We start from the raw sequence: 16376 nt of genomic DNA on the forward strand, positions 1-16376 counted from the left end.
TCAGGCAGCTGCGGGTACAGCCCTATGTGCCAGGAGTGGGCCGTGCTTCAGTTTCCCCACCCTGGGTGGGCCTGGTGTGTGTGTGGGAGGACCCCACTCATCCGAGATGGGCTTCGGGATGGGATCTGTGGGAGAAGAGAGAGAGGGTGGTGACCCCTGACCTCCCCTGACTCCCCCCAACCCCTGATCCCAAGGCCTCAGGGGGTGGCAAAGGGTCACATGGGATTCAGGCCCACAGCTGGATCAAGGCCCCATGTGAGGCCTAGCGGCCAGGGTGAAGCCATGGGGGGGGAAAGGTGAGAGGTCAGGACTCACCGGGGTCATCCAGGGCATCGGCGAGGTCAAAGTCGGCCTGGCCTGAGGGGGAAAGAGGACAGTTGTTGGGGACAGACGTATGGATGGGGAGACAGATAGACACAGAAACGAACAGACAGACCGAGAGGATGACACACGGACAGACAGACCGGCAAGGGATGGACAGATGATCAAGACTGGACAGACAGAAGAAGCAGATGGACAGCCAGGTGGACAGACAGACCAAGAGGCAGACAGACAGAGAGGAAGACAGATGGACAGAGAGGAGACAGACAGACAGACACAGGACAGACAGACCCAGACAGAGAGACTGAGAGGCAGACGGACAGACAGACAGACAGACCAAGAGGATGACACATGGACAGATAGACAGACAGACAGAGCCAGAGACAGATGGACAGATAGACAGACAATGAGACAGACAGAGAGGAGATGGACAGACAGAAACATGGACACACACACATGGACAGACAGGGGCCCAGACACAGACTGACCTGCAGACAGACAGAGACAGACAGATGCAGAGACTGAGGGACAGACAGACAAACAAGGGATGGACGGATGACCAAGACCGGATGGACAGACAGACAGGAGAAGCAGATGGACATCTAGGTGGACAGACAGACCAAGAGGAAGACAGACAGACTGTGAGGAGACAGACAGACAGACAGACTGAAAGGAGATGGACAGACCGACAGAAGCAGATGGACAGAGACACAGACAGACAGACTGAGATGCAGACGGACAGACAGACAAAAAGGAAGACAGATGGACAGAGAGGAGACAGACAGACCGAGAGGCAGGCAGACAGACATAGACAGACCAAGAGGAGATGGACAGACAGACAAACCCAGAGAGAGACAGACCGACACAGACAGACTGACTGACTGACAGACAGATGGACAGATGGACAGACAGACCCAGAGACAGACAGATAGACAGGGACACAGGCAGACTGACAGATGGACAGACAGACAGACAGACAGACAGACAGACCGAGAGGAGACGGAAGACAGACAGACACAGAGACACACAGGCCAACAGGACAAGGCTCCGGCCTCCAACAACCCGGCCCAACCTGAAAATCCACTGCCACCTCCCCACCCCACAACCCCAGCCCAGCCCCGGGCCCTGATGGGGGGGAACCTGAAACCACCAGGAGAGGAGGGGGGGACACTAGAAACCACCAAAGAGGGGAGAACTACAAACCACCAAACTGGGGAGAGAACTAGAAACCACCAAACAGGGGAGAACTAGAAACCACCAAAAAGGGGGGGAGAACTAGAAATCACCAAAGAGGGAGAACTAGAAACCACCAAACTGGGGGGGAAGTAGAACCACCAAGGTGGGGGAACTAGAAACCACCAAGGGGGAGAGAAACCACCAAGGAGGGGGGAACTAGAAACCACCAAACTGGGGGAGAACTAGAAACCACCAAACAGGGGGAGAGAACTAGTAATGACCAAACTGGGAGGGAACTAGAAACCACCAAGGTGAGAAAACTAGAAACCACCGAGGGGGAGAGAACTAGAAACCACCAAACTGGAGGAGAACTAGAAACCACCAAGGAGGGGGAACTAGAAACCACCAAGGGGGTAGAACTAGAAACCACCAAGGAGGGGGAACTAGAAACCACCAACCAGGGGGAGAGAACTAGAAACCACCAAACTGGGGGGGGGGGGACTAGAAACCACCAACCACGGGGAGAGAACTAGAAACCACTAAACTGGGGGAGAGAACTAGAAACCACCAACCAGGGGGAGAGAACTAGAAACCACCAAGGAGGGACAACTAGAAACCACCAAAGAGAGGGAACTAGAAACCACCAAGGGGGTGGGACTAGAAACCACCAAAGAGGGACAACTAGAAACCACCAAACTGGGGGGAACTAGAAACCACCAAGGTGGGAGAACTAGAAGCCACCAAAGAGAAGAGAACTAGAAACCACCAAGGGGAGAACTAGAAATCACCAAGGGGGGAGAACTACAAACCACCAAAGAGGGTGGGGGAACTAGAAACCACCAAGGCCTCACCCCAGCCTCCTGGGCCCAGGCCGCAGAGCAGGGCGGCCAGCAGCAGCAGCAGCAGCGCAGGTCCTCCTTGAAACCTACAAGGCTATGGTCAAAGTCACCCTAAGCAGGAAAGTCCTTGAAACCCCTGTCCAACTTCAGTGCCAACAAAGCCAGAAGTAGAGCCGTGTGGCTCCAGTGGTAGAGGGCTAGCCTTGAGCAAAAGCAGCTCAGGGACTGTGCCCAGATCCTGAGTTCAAGGTCTGGGACTGGCAACAAACAGACATACACAACAATCTGTGCAGCCATCTAGCTAAAGCATGTCACCCTCTTGTCCCCAACTAAATTGGACAGAGTTCCCTGGGAAAGGGGCTGGGGGAGCCACTGTCATCTTGACTCTGCCCATTCTGCCTGCATCACAGGATTCTGGCCACACCATTATTTCATGGTTCTTTCTGACCAAAGGGATACAAGAATGGTGGCCATGCCCACATTCCATGTTGCCTGGTAGATGGACTAGGCTCTGTTAGAACACTCGGAGGCTGAGATCCACAGAGGGAAAATCCTGCCACAGGAGTGTGTGCCAGCTGCAGGCACCCCCTGGCCAACCCAGCAGCTCAGTGCCAGACTGAGCTGGAGCCACAGGCCCTCTGCCCCATGAGCTGCCACCACAGCATGCATGGGGATGGGAAGCAGGACACATGGGCATCTGAGAAGAAAATCTGCTTCGTCCATGACCTGCCTGATGAGGTGGACTTCCAGAGTCCAGCAGGTGAGCTCCCCCATTGATGCAGCCAGCTGTTGGCACACATCCAAATCATCGAGGAGTCCCTCATGGTGTGTAAAGAGCAGATGTTGGTCCTGAATGAGCTGTGCTGGGAGAAAGCCCAGTGCATGCACTGGCTGTCCCAGGAGAAGATGGAGAGGAGGAGAGTGCTGCAGGAGCTGCTGTCACTCCTCACAAGGGAAGGCACAGACAGCAGTCTCCAGATGCCAGCACAGGCTGAGCCCCCCACCACCAGCACTGCTTCAGATGCCTCAGGGCTTGTGGTGGGTGAAATGAGGGAGAAGCAGAAAGGTTTTGAAGAATTGCAACTTGAAGACAGCATGGAAACTGCCAGAGGAGAGGTCAGTGTCCTGACCCCATAGTGGACTCCCTCAAGGAGTACGTCCTGTGCCAGATGCGGCACACCCAGATCCGCCCACAGCTCCCAGGCTCAGGGGAGGAGTGTTCCCTCACTTTCTTCTGTAGACTGATGCGGATGATGACTCTCTATGTGACATACTGACTCTCAAAAGCCTTGGCAGCCACCAGAAATAGGTGGCCAGGTGGGTTTCTCTCAGGCCTCCATCAGCCGGGTGATGGGAAGGTTAAACTGGGGGTCGGGTAAGGCAGAGGCTGCCAGGAGGTGACCCAAACTCAAGAGATATCTAATGGCCCATTGGTGGCCAGGAAAGAGGCCCATGTCATGCTTATCACAAAGAATAAATTGTTTTCAAAGCAAAATAAAAAGCCTTCAACAAAGATTTGTTCTTCCAGCCCTGGGGCTTGAACTCAGGGCCTGGCCATTGTCCTGAGCTCTATTTGATCAAGACTGGCACTCTACCAGTTGAGCCCCACCTCCCTTTCCAGCTTTTTCTGTGTGGAATAGAACCAAGGGCTTCAGGCATGCTAAGTGACCACTCTACCACTGAGCCACATTCTCAGCTAGGATGATTCTCCCCCCTCCCAAACCCATATGACCATTCCTCAGATAAATAGGAAGTAGGTGGTGGTGTATGCATCAAACACCTAGGCCAGCAGCCACCAGGCTTAGTGGGGAAAAGATTGTAGTGTAGAAATCTCTGATTTTGCATGTACATGGTGTGTGTGTGTGTGTGTGTGTGTGTGTGTGTGTGTGTGTGTGTGTGTGTGTGTGTGTGTGTGTGAACTCAGGGCCTAGGCTCTATCCCTGAGTTTTCTTGTTCAAAGCTAGTGCTCTGCCACTTGAGCCACAGCTTCACTTGCTTTTCGATGGTTAATTGTAGGTAAGAGTCTCAAGGACTTTCCTGTCCAGGGTGGCTTTGAATCATGATGGGGGCCCCCAAGGAAGCAAGAGTAAACACAACTCTCAAATACTATCCCTATGGTGGGCTACTCCTGCACCCTGGGGGCCAGATGTGAGACATGTGGCCCCGTGCCATCATTCTCTAGAGTTCAATTTGAGGAAGTGACCAGGGCCAAGCTGACTTTTGCTCACCCTGATTGCTGATGCCAGAGCAGGTCTGTTCCACCCTAGGCCCAGAGAGCTCCAGGAGGCCCGGCTTACCCGGGACACAAAAAGGGAGAGGTCAGCTCCAGGCTGAGCTAAGAGCCTTTGCCTACAGATACCCCAACTTGGCCTTACTTATCACTATAAGACCTGTCAAAGAACACCCCCCCCAAAACAAAATTGGAGCTGTGCCTCCAAGTGGTAGAGCTCTAGCATTGAACCAAAGAGCTCAGGGACAGGGCACCCAAGCTTTGAGTTCAAGACCCCCAGCTGACCTTCCCCCATAAAACACAGGTTGTCTAACTGTGAACTAGTAGGATTTGTGAAGTGTTTCTGAAGAATGGGGATACTGAAGAAAGCACCCTAATTCTAATGACAGCTGAACTTGTGACTTACAGCTATGTGCTGAGTCCTTCACAGGGCACTATTTGCTGAGTCCTTCCCACATGGGGGTTTTGTGCTGAGTTCTCAAAAAGAGTTGGTGAGTCATCCCAAAGGGTTCTATATGCTGAGTCCCTGAGAAGAGTGGGCTGTCCTGGGTTTTTCAAAGGGTGCTGTGTGCTGAGTCCATTACACAACGTACTGTATGCTGAGTCCTTCAAAAAGTGTGGTGAGCTACTGCATCCCAAAGGGTCCTGCTATGTGCTGAGCCCTTGCAAAGAGAGGGATGAGGTGAGTTTTTTGAGTGCTGTGTGCCGAGTCCTTTACACAGGATGCTCTGTACTGTCCTTCAAATGGTGCTGTGTGCTGAGTGCTTCCACAGTGTGGTATGTGCTGAGTCCTTCAAAATTGTTCTATGTGCTGAGTTTTTCGAAGGGTGCTGTGCACTAGATGTTTTACACAGGGCTTTACACAGCCCTTCAAAGGGTGCTGTGTGCTGAGTACTCTACCCAGCATACTACATGCTGAGTCCTCAAAGGGAACTGTGTGCTGAGTCCTTTACACAGGGTGCTTTGTGCTGTTTTTGGAAGTGTGCTGTGTGCTGAGTCACCCCAAAGGGTGCTATGTTCTGAGTCCTTGAGAGATAGTTATCCCCAACACTCACACACACACAAGCACAAACACACATACACACACAAGTTTCACCATGCACCTGCTTGGTGTGTGGAGTAGAGGGGGATGGAGTAGAGTCTCCTCCAGCAGTGGGGCTGAGGGGAGATTTGATCCCCCGGGCAAGTACTGGGGGTGAGGGGTAGTGCTGAGCTGAGGTAAGGCTGCAATTGCCATGGTCTAGAAGCCTCAGGGCCCAGTCAGGGCTGCAATTGTGGCCAGGGCTGGGGGGCGGGGCCCAGGGGAGGAGGGGGCGGGGCCCAGGAGCACCCTTTGGTGGCAGCAATGGCCAGGGGCCCAAGGGGGCTGGGGCATGTGCACAGCAGGGGCCGGGTGGCCCAGGAGAGGAGTATGGGGCAGAAAGAGAGCTGGGAGAAGAGTGAGCATGAGCACAAGCACCAGTGGAAACGGCTTCAGTGGCTGGCGGCTGCTCCGATCATAGCGTGGGTCCTGGCTGGTTGCATAGAGCATGTGGAGCCTGCATGGCAGGCCATGGCCGCGCGTAGCCCCTGCAGCAGCCATGGCGCCCCTGAGTCTGAGGTCCCGGTTCAGGGAGCAAGGCAGAGTCAGCAGCTGCTGAGGCAGAGGCAGCAGCCACAGGGGACAAGGCCACTGAGGGGGCTGCGGCTGAGGAGAAGGAGCAGAGGCTGAGAGCTGCCCCACCGCGCGCCAGCAGACGCCCCCGCCCCTTCCCAGCAGTGCTGCATTTCAAACGTGCTGCAGGCTCAGACTGGTGGAGCTTCTTGCAGTCACCTGGTGGAGATGGCGCACCCCTGTCTGGCTTGTGGCCCTGACTTGGTCCCGGCCCCGGGCCCTCAGACTCAGGGTGCGCACCCAGAGTCGCAGCCTACAGCTTCTTCCAGCAGCACACGTGAGTGGCCGCCCTGCGGGCCAGCACCTGGCGTGACTCCTGCACCCTGTGACTCCACCACTCTACCCCTTCCCCCCAACCCCCGCAGACCCGGAACTCAGTCTCTCGCCTCCCCTCTCCTGTCCTGCCTGCACCTCCCCAGCACCTCACAGTCTGCCCTGGCTCTGCCACAAAAGCACCCCAGGGATGGGGGTTGGAGCTGGGTGTTGACCTGAAGATCCCACCCCCATCCCTAGCATCCAGTGTCCCATGAAAATGGGAGCTGCAAGGATGGATGAGGAGCACCCATCCAGGGACACCACAGAGCCCCTGGCTGGAGCAGTGGGAGCCACACAGCCATGCATCTGCACCCTTCCTCTCCCTGGTGGGAACCTGTGGCTTTAGTCAGAGGTGGGAGCTGCACCTCCACACCTGCCTTCTTAGGTCTTTTCCTTTTTGCTGGGGAGGGGGGTGTTGGATACAGAAGATAGGCCCCTCCCTTGCTGTGTGAGCCCTTGTCTTCTGTGCTCAGTCACCCTTTCACCTGAGGACATTCCCAGAAGAGCCCACTAGAGAGGTGAGGGCACTGGGGTCAGATAGAAGGTGGATATTTGGGAGAAATACACACCCCTTCTGACACACATACACCCAGCCTGTACCCCCAACCCCAGCTGTCAACAGTTCTGACTGGGTGATCACATTTCCCAGCTCTGCCAGCTTCTGCTAGTGCTCCCAGTCCATCTGGTCTTCTCATCCTCCCCAAGATCTGCCAAGTCGCCCCGAAGTATATAGGCTGAAAGTAGGGAGTCTATCCATGTATATAGCCTTTATAACCCCATCAAAGTCCTCAACAACGCCCCCACCCCAGGTCAGACACCTCTCTGGAGGCACCATGACCCCCTGCTTTGTTTTCTGTCCAGGCTCTGAGGAGCCACGTGTCTCGGGACTCCTTCACCTAGAGTCCTAGCCTAGGGTTTTGGTGAATGGGGAGTCAAGGCTGGTTGTTCCCAAGGGGAAGAGTCTGGCCCTGGAAAAATGGGGAGGCAGGGTGGTTCTACATTATTAGAGCATTGTTCCCCTTGGGTGCTTGCCCCTGGTTCTGACAAGGGAACCCCTGTACTCAAGCTGGTACATTGCCCAGATGAGAAACAAACTCCGGAGAGGCACTGCTCTGAGTCTGTGTTTGTTTGTGTGTGTGTGTGTGTGTGTGTGTGTGTGTGTTTGTTAGGAGAGCAAGGAGGATGAGAACAATGAAAATATATTTAAGTCACCATGTCTAAAAAGAGCAAAAGCATTTTATTTGTTGTTCTTTTTTCATTAATGCCCACTAGGAGACCAGCCACAATTTTTGTTTTCTCTTTCACCATTTCATGGCTCCTTTAGGGAAGATTTCAGTAGATGTTCCTTTCCACCTCTTTCTTCCCCTTTCCTGCAGCCCACAGTAACTGCTGGGCCTGCGTGGGTCTCTCTTAGGAGGCCTGTGTGAACCACAGACCAATGTGGACACCTGCTCTTCTGTCTTCAGCCAGAAGGCTCATGAGGCTACTGTGATCACAGGGGCACTCTTCCAGCCAGACAGTCTGCTTTGGTGTGTATAGTTGGAGCTAATTCAAGGTTGGGAAGGAGTCTGCCAAACATAAATAGGGAACGAGATGAGAGGTAGTAGGGCAGGGGCTGTGAAGCTAAGAGGGTCTGGGAAGTTATGATCAGTGTGACATGGCAGATGGTTCACCACGACCGAGGATGAGAGGGGAATCTTACCCAGGGTATTGACGGTGTACGTGGGCATCTTGGCATGGGGCTCCAGGCCCCCAATGGTGGCATGGATTCCCTCCAGGGGCAGTGCACTGGTGGGCAGTCCTCCCTGGAGTCCTGCAGACTCCAAGCTGTGTCCCTCTTGGGCTGTTTCCAGCTGCGCAATGGTAGGCAAGTGTGTTCCCTCTGCTGGAGACTACTTGGGATCAGGACATGACAGTTAGCTAGGGCTCTCTGAATGCCATTTTCTATAATCTGCTGTAGGCTGTCTGGAAGGAAAAGGGGACCACTAACTATGGAACCCTTTAAGTTTGATTGGGACATGTGAAATGCCAGCTTTTCCAGGGTTTTTCCTTGAAGCTGGCAATTTCTAACTAATGCTTGGGATTCTGGGTCAAATTAGATGGACCATTTCAGCTACCAAACAATGACGTTCAAAGCAGCACAAGCAGAGTTCCCTAGCCAGATGGTCTCCTGCTATGAACCTCGTGCCTTGACTGCCTTTCTCCGGCAGCTGCCGATTCTTCTCCAGCTCTCTCTAGGGTGACCACCACAGTTGAGGATGTTGTGGGGAGCAGAGATTGTGACTTCGCCATCTGCAGCCTACTAGCTGTGAGCAGAGACAATTCCCAGGACCTGTACTGGACTCTGGGAAATTCAGAGACCTGGGATGCCTCAGGGATCCTATCTCTGGAACATGAAACTTGGGGGCCAGATATGGTGGACCGTCCTGTCTGGCCCCAGGGAGTGGAGAGGAGGCCTCTTGAGCCAGGCTTTCACTTCAGGGTAACCTTGTTCACAGCTGAGTGGGGAATTGAGTGCCACAGAGCTGGTCAGCCGCTGGACAGAGATCCTTGAGAAGATAGGCATCCCAGAGGCCCCAGAATACAGTGAGGACATCATGGCTCACGTCCTTAGAACCAAAACAGTTAAGTGCGGTGGCACCAAGAGGGTGGGAAGAGGGAGGAGGGAGAACTGTTGGAGAGCTACATCAGGCTTTACCCCCACCCAGGATGCTTACCTGAATTGGATGGGACTTTTCTGTAGCATTGTCATAGACAGATGCTCATTCACCAACAAACCGTTACAGTGTTTGCCAGGTCCTGGGGGGGGAAGGGGAGGGGGTCATACACGATGAAAGGTTCCAGTTCTGGTTCCACAGCACATGAAGAAATCTTGGTTTGAGCTGGATGCTGGTGCCTCACACCTGTCATCCTAGCTACTTAGGAGGCTGAAATAGTAGGATTGAAGCTTAAGGTCCAGGCAGAAAAGCCTGTAAGACTCTTATCTCCAACTAACTACCAAAAAGAAAATGCCAGAAGTAGGCTCAAGCTGTAGACTGTTGGCTTTGAATACAAAGGCTCAGGGACAGCACCCAGGCTCTGAGTTCAAGCCCAGGAGTGACACAAAGAAAGGAAAAAGAAAGAGAGGAGTGAAGGATGGAGGGAGAAGAGGAGGAAAGGAAGGAAGAAGGGAGCATGCAAGCCTTGGTTTGGAGTCCCTGGATCAAGGGAGCCAACCATTCACAATATCTGTGGGGATAGTTTCTGAGCCTAAAGCTAGTATGTAGGACCAAGCTACTGACCCGTTCATGACATCAGCAACTTCATGACATCCAAGATCTGAGTGGTCGCTGACTGCAGAGGGAAATAGCCTCGGGTAGACCCTAGGGCTCAGGGTGGGTCACAGAGTTTCAATCTCCCCTGGCTCACCAAATTTATTTTCTGGTCAGATAAGAAGAAACTGTCCAAGGGCTAAGGAGGTATAGGGTGAGGGAGTGTCAAGAGGGGGGTGGCAAGGGATCAGCAGGAAGATGAAGAGGGAGGACAATCCCAGATCAAGTGTGTCAGGCCATTGAAGCCATGACCTCACCTGACAACCTAGACCATCAGTGATAGAGCCTTCGACACAGCCACATGCCTATGAAAAGTCCTGGCACTCTGGGTTCACCGTTGACGATTTGGCTGTCATCCGCTGCAGGATGCCTGTGCAGTACATCCTTGGGGACTGGGACTTTTGCTGGCTAAATCTGAAGATGACACCTGCAGTGTTCATTCCTCGACCAGAGACAGAGGTAAGTGGGCCACTGGAACAGGACACCCAGGGAATGAGTGCGAGAGTCAGACCCATGTTGCCCTCAGACTTCCTTTAGGGGACTCTAGGGCCCCGTGACTGCCATCCTCAGAGGTAAGGTGGATCTCTTTCCTTGCTCAGCCATTAATCTAGATGGCAGATTGGGATTCAGAGAGGGCCGACTGAAGGTCGAGGCTCGTGGGAAAACCAGAGGCAGTGGGCTCGGAGCAGGGTTGTTTCTTTGAGAATACTCACAACCCAGGAACATTCCTGGGATGGATGGGCCCTTTTCTCCTCCCTGAGAGAGAGGGACCTAGAGCCCTCCAGTCTGCATCCCGTGGCTGAGAAATCCTTTCATTCCCGTATCCTGTAGTTGTATAACTAGATCTCACCTGACTGCCCAGTGTCGAGGCAGGACAGTGAGAGATCTTGAGTCCTTGATGAGGTCATGGGATCCTCAGTATGAGATTGTACTTGAATGTCCTGACTTGGTGCATGGTCAGTCTCATCTAAGACTGCCATGATCTAGGACATAGAATCTAGAGAATCAGAGCAGGATGGGGTCTATTCTGTGAGTCTTGAGTATTATGTGTGAGCTTTGAGCTCCCATGTGCTCACCTGCTTCCTTTTCTTAGGTGCATCTATGCTAGAAAAAGCTTAAAACTAGGGCCTGTGTCCCATCCCTTTTTTTATGCTCAAAGCTAGCACTCTACCATTTGAGCCACAGCTCCACTTGCAACGTTTTTGGGTGTTTAATTGGAGGTAAGAGTTCTCAATGACTTTGCTGCCAAGGGTGCATCCAACTGCAGTCCTCAGATCTCAGTCTCCTGAGGGGATAAGATGACAGGCATGGAAAAGCATCTTTGGCTGGGTGCCAATGGCTCATGGCTGTCATCCTAAGTACTCAAGAGCTGAATCTTAGGATCACGGTTCAAAGCCAGCTTGGGCAGGAAAGACCCTCAGACTCTTCTCTCTAATAAAGCACTAGAAAACTGGAAGTTGTGCTGTGGCACAAGTAGTAGAGTGCTGGACTTGAGCTGAAGAGCTCAGGGATAGCACCCAGGCCCAGAGTTCAAGCCCCACAACCAACAAAAAGAAAGAAAGTAAAACATCTTTGCTTGCAAAGGACGGTGGAGGTGTGCTTGTGTGTGTGTGGGGTGGGGGTGGTAGACATTTAGCGCCCCACTCAGTTATCATTTTAGATGGATTGTCCAAATCTCTTAGTCCACGATTCTTGACCACAGGTGAAGCTCTGGGTTGGATGTCGACCATTGGACCTCAGTCTCCTCACGGGACAGTTGTGAGGAAACAAGGGACTAATACAGAGGGCTCTCTAGAGCTGGGCCAGGCACAGAGGGAGCAGCTGTAAGATATGGTTCTCAAAAATTCTGTGAGCATATGACAGGAAGTTACCTAGAAAGGGCTCAGATGGGGTCTGTTATTAATCCTGCAACAGGTATAGGATTATGAAACAAAACATGGCTGTCTTTCATCATTAACCTATCCCCATGAGGAAGGGGATCCTTCACTGTATTCGGTCTTGCAGCTGGGGAAAATAAGGCATTGAGAAGCCAGGTGACCTACTCATGACCTCCAGCTGACAGGAAGCTCGGCCTGACTTCTCTGCCATACTTCCTAGGACAGTGAGTGTTATTCAGCCCACTTCTTGTGGTGGGAGCTCCACTTTTGTCATGTGTGAGGCTTGAATTTGAGGCCTGGATGCTGTGCCTGAGCTCCTTAGATCAAGGCTAGTGATCTACCACATGAGCCACAGCATCACTTCCGGTTTTCTGTTGGTTCTTTGAGTATAAGAGTTTCACAGACATTCCTGCCTCTGCTAGCTGTGAATCATGATCTTCACATCTCAGCCTCCTGTGTAGTTAGGATTATAGGCCTGAGCCACCAGCACCTGGCTTAAGTGTAATTCTGGCCCTCTCTTCCTCTTTCTCTCTCTCTCTCTCTCTCACCCCCCTCTCTCCCTCTCCTCTCTCCCTCTTTCTCTCTCCCCCCTCTTTCCCTCTCTCTCTCTCTCTCTCTCTCTCTCTCTCTCTCTCTCTCTCTCTCTTTCTCTATCAGGGACTGGTTGAATAGGTGCTGGAGGAGGTGGCCCAGCATCCCCATGTGGCTGGAACCGAAGGTGTCCCTCTCATTCTGGAGGTGGGCTGAGGGTCAGGAGCTGTTTCGCTCAGGCTGTTGAACCAGCTTCATGAGGTAAGCCCCTCTGTGCCCCGGCTAGATTGTGATGGTTATTCGTTGTCCATCCCTTGAATCTTCCTCACATCCCTCTGCTACACCGTTGAAGGAAAGTGGATGAGATGTTGCCTTGTCCCTCTGCCCAGCACAATCCCGGGACTCTGACCCATACCCCCACCTATCTGGTCAGGGCCTGGCTATAAGACAATGAAAACACTCCATGTCTAATACCTTTTGCTGAGGAGTGTAGTTTTGGTTAGGGGGGTGGGGTGCTGAGGAAAGACCCAAGACCTGACACCTCCCGGAGAAAATTTGTTCTTGTGACAGAGCCAAGTCATTGCTGTGGATAAGAAGGAAGCCACATCAGAGTGACCCAGAACAATGCTCAAAGATAAGTAAGCTGTAGAAGTATCAAACCCACTCATGTCTGCTTCCTACTCCCAACAAGGAGGTGTAGTGTGGGTGGCCTGGCCCTGGGCCTAAGGCATTATAAATGGATGGTGGCGGTCAGAGGCTCATGGCTCCCATCCATCATCCTGGCTCTTTGGGAGGCTGAGGTCTGATGGTCATGACTCAGAGCCAGGCTGGGCAGGAAAGTTCAGGAGATTCTTATCTCCCATAAATCACCTCCCTCTCCAAATCCACACACAAGCCAGATGTGCTGTGGCTCAAGTGGTAGAGCCTCAGCCTTGAACAAAAGAAGCTCAGGGATAACACCCAGACCTTGAATCCAAGTCCTAAGACTAACACAATCATAAAATAAATGAACAGTGTACACCTTTTATCTGACTACTAAGAAAGATGGATACAGTTTTCTGCTGTACTTGTAGCCAAAGGTAAGGGGCTTCCCTTGATGTTCCCCTAAACCTCTCCTCTCTTTTATCTGTCCAGGCTTAGGTTGCAGGACAGAATTCGGATCATCCACCTGGATGTGACCTTAGGTACCTTCCCCCATCCACCTTCCTTGGGGTCAAGATCCTGGATGCACTCCCTGCTGGGAGGATGAGGCACCACAGAGATGAGGGTAGGTATCCCGGACACTTATACACACACACACACACACACACACACACACACACACACACACAAACACACATACAAACACACAAACACCCCTAAGCCAATATGATCTTATACATAAATATATGTATATATTATAAATATATCATATAGTTATATTTTAAATGTGTACCATAAATATTGACTTATATTTAAATGCAATTCATCTCATCATTTATACATATATATATATATATATATATATATATATATATATGCATACTTTTTTTTTTGGTCAGTCTTGGGGCTTGAACTCTGGGCTTGAGTGCTGTCCCTGTGCTCTTCTGCTCAAGGCAAGAGCTCTACCACTTGAGACATAGTGCCATTTACAGTTTTCTCGTGGTTTATTGGAGATAAGAATCTTTGGAATTTCCTGCCTGGGCTGGCATTGAACTGTGACCCTCAGATGTCAGCTTCCTTAGTAGCTAGGATTATATGCATGAGCTACAGGCTCCCTGCTATATTTATATCTGAGATTTGTTAGTGGAACAAAGGGTACAGAAACTATTATTCTTATCATGAAATGACTTCACACTGACAGGTATAATTAAAAAACGATAAATATTCACAGTGGCACAAAAATCCCTTAGGTGCCTAGCAAGACAGCACGTTTTTCCAGACACTGCATGTGGTGTGAGCGGTTTGCAACCCAAGCAACTGTAGAAGACATTGGACCCTAAACAAAACTGATAATTGCATGAACCCAGTCCTCTATGACAGATTTAGGCAGTCCTATCTTAGCGATTCTTGTTAGGGACATGATGAAAAATTTATAGTTTAGTTGTGATTACACATGTCACTTAGTCATTAACTATATTTAACATAGTTCCCTTTGCTCTAACTTATATTTTCATGGCTCAGGAAACTGTTTTTTGTTTGTGAAAACTTGGCTGTTCACAACATAGACATGGGTTTTTAATCCTTTTGAAATTACTGTCTGCATAGTGTTCTATGAGATGAGCTTCTCTTTACCATATCATAGGAATAAACTTACTCTGATTCAAACTTGGACAACAGCTACCTTGTTCTCTCTCCTAGAAAACCATCTGTATAGACTTCTTTACATGCAAACAGACCCTCATTTACTTGCAAAAGTCTGTCAGTGAGTCAAACCTAACTCACCCAAGTGAGGTGAATTCCTGTGATGCTTCCTTTACATTAAAAATGTGAAGAGCTGTTCAGCAATGCACATACTTTAAATGTGTAGTGTGACTCCTATTTTCCATAATATGAATCAAGCAGAGGAATCGGTTTAAGATGTGAAAGAGCCTTACAAATAGTCTTGGGCCTTGAAAATTGCCCTGGGTATGAATTTTTGGAGAAATATCCCTTCTAGGACAAAGGACTCAGTTTTGTTTTTGTTTTTGTTTTTGTTTTTTAATATTGTGCTGGCACTGGGGTTTGAACTCCTGGCCTTGAGCTCTATCTGGGCTTTTATTCTCAATGTTTGCTCTATACCAACTGAGCTATAACTTCACGTCTTCCTTTTACCAGAAGTGCAGAAAAGAATCTCTTAGCTTTATCTACTTAAAATAGCTTGGAATTGCAATTGTCAAATTTGAACCTACTGAGTATCTAGGTGTAAGCCACTGGTGCTGTGCTAGAACTCACTTCTTAAGAATAAATAATCACAAAAAGAGGAGAAATAAATATTTGTTCAATTGTGTATGTGTTGTCTGATAAACCAAATCACTTGCTACTGGAAAAGAAAAAGAGAGAAGATAGAGATTAATATGGAGGAGAGAGACAAAGAAAGAAGGGATGGGTAAATGAGTGGAGGGGAGTGAAAGGGAGGATATGAGAGGAGAGGGTAGCTGGGTAGAATTGTCTACTGCTCACTAAGGTATTGTTGGACAATCAGTTCCTTTGCATTTATGTAGCCAAAGCTTTATATTTTTGGTAGTAAGCTGAGATATAAAATACCAGTTTCCAGGTAGTAACCAGTTAGTGTGCTTCCTCCCACACCAAGGAAGCCATAGTTAGGTTACTGTTACAGAGAAGGCAAGAGTAAGCAGTTTAAATTATTCTGAGAAACAATAATTGACATGCCAGGAATGCTCCCTTGTATGGTGAAGTCAAGCATCACTTTTGGTCCCTGCTACAGTCTTCCTCTCAACAAGAATAGCAGAAACAGAAGAGGAAGAAGATATCTGAGTAATATCATCTCTCTGTTTACCCTCTTCCTTTGGCCTCTCAAACAATAAAGCCAAAGGAGACTTAACTTGAACTAGTGGGGAAAATGGGGGGAAGTTCAGTCTAGCTTATTGTGAAACTTTTAAAATAATTGGGGCAGTATTTCAAATACTGAAATAAAACTTTTTAAATTATTAATAAAAAGTTACTCGAAATTTATTGAAAATTTAGAAGACTACAAGGCTCACTACATAGTGGAATCTGCATAATTAAAACTGACTCGTGCTCCTATCATCAGAAATTGAAGATTGTCCCTAAACATCGTCTGCTGAAGTGATACGTGATGAAAATTCATGATGGATAGCATAATGCTGAGAGCATGGAAATTATTTCCTTTCCATCTTCAGTGTGTAGAGAAGAATAAAGGTCTCTAGGATGGCCCTGAAGGTGCAATTCTAAATTTAGGACAGAAGGTAAATAGTAAAATAGACATATGTCAGCCATTCAGAGATTAGAAATGTGGAGAAATATACTCATTTATGTGGTCAAACATGGAAGAGAGGAGGTGGCAAGCCCATAGCCAAATGCCAAAGGTAGAGATATTTAACAAAACACCATGAAGTTGAAACAAGTCTTAAAAGGGGATCTAGGCTTACAGGAAGTAGGGCAGAAGGATGGAGAGGGAAA

This window comes from Dipodomys spectabilis, unplaced genomic scaffold (assembly GCF_019054845.1).
Source record: "Dipodomys spectabilis isolate Male_0828 unplaced genomic scaffold, ASM1905484v1 ptg000010l, whole genome shotgun sequence".
In the NCBI taxonomy this organism is placed as follows: domain Eukaryota; kingdom Metazoa; phylum Chordata; class Mammalia; order Rodentia; family Heteromyidae; genus Dipodomys; species Dipodomys spectabilis.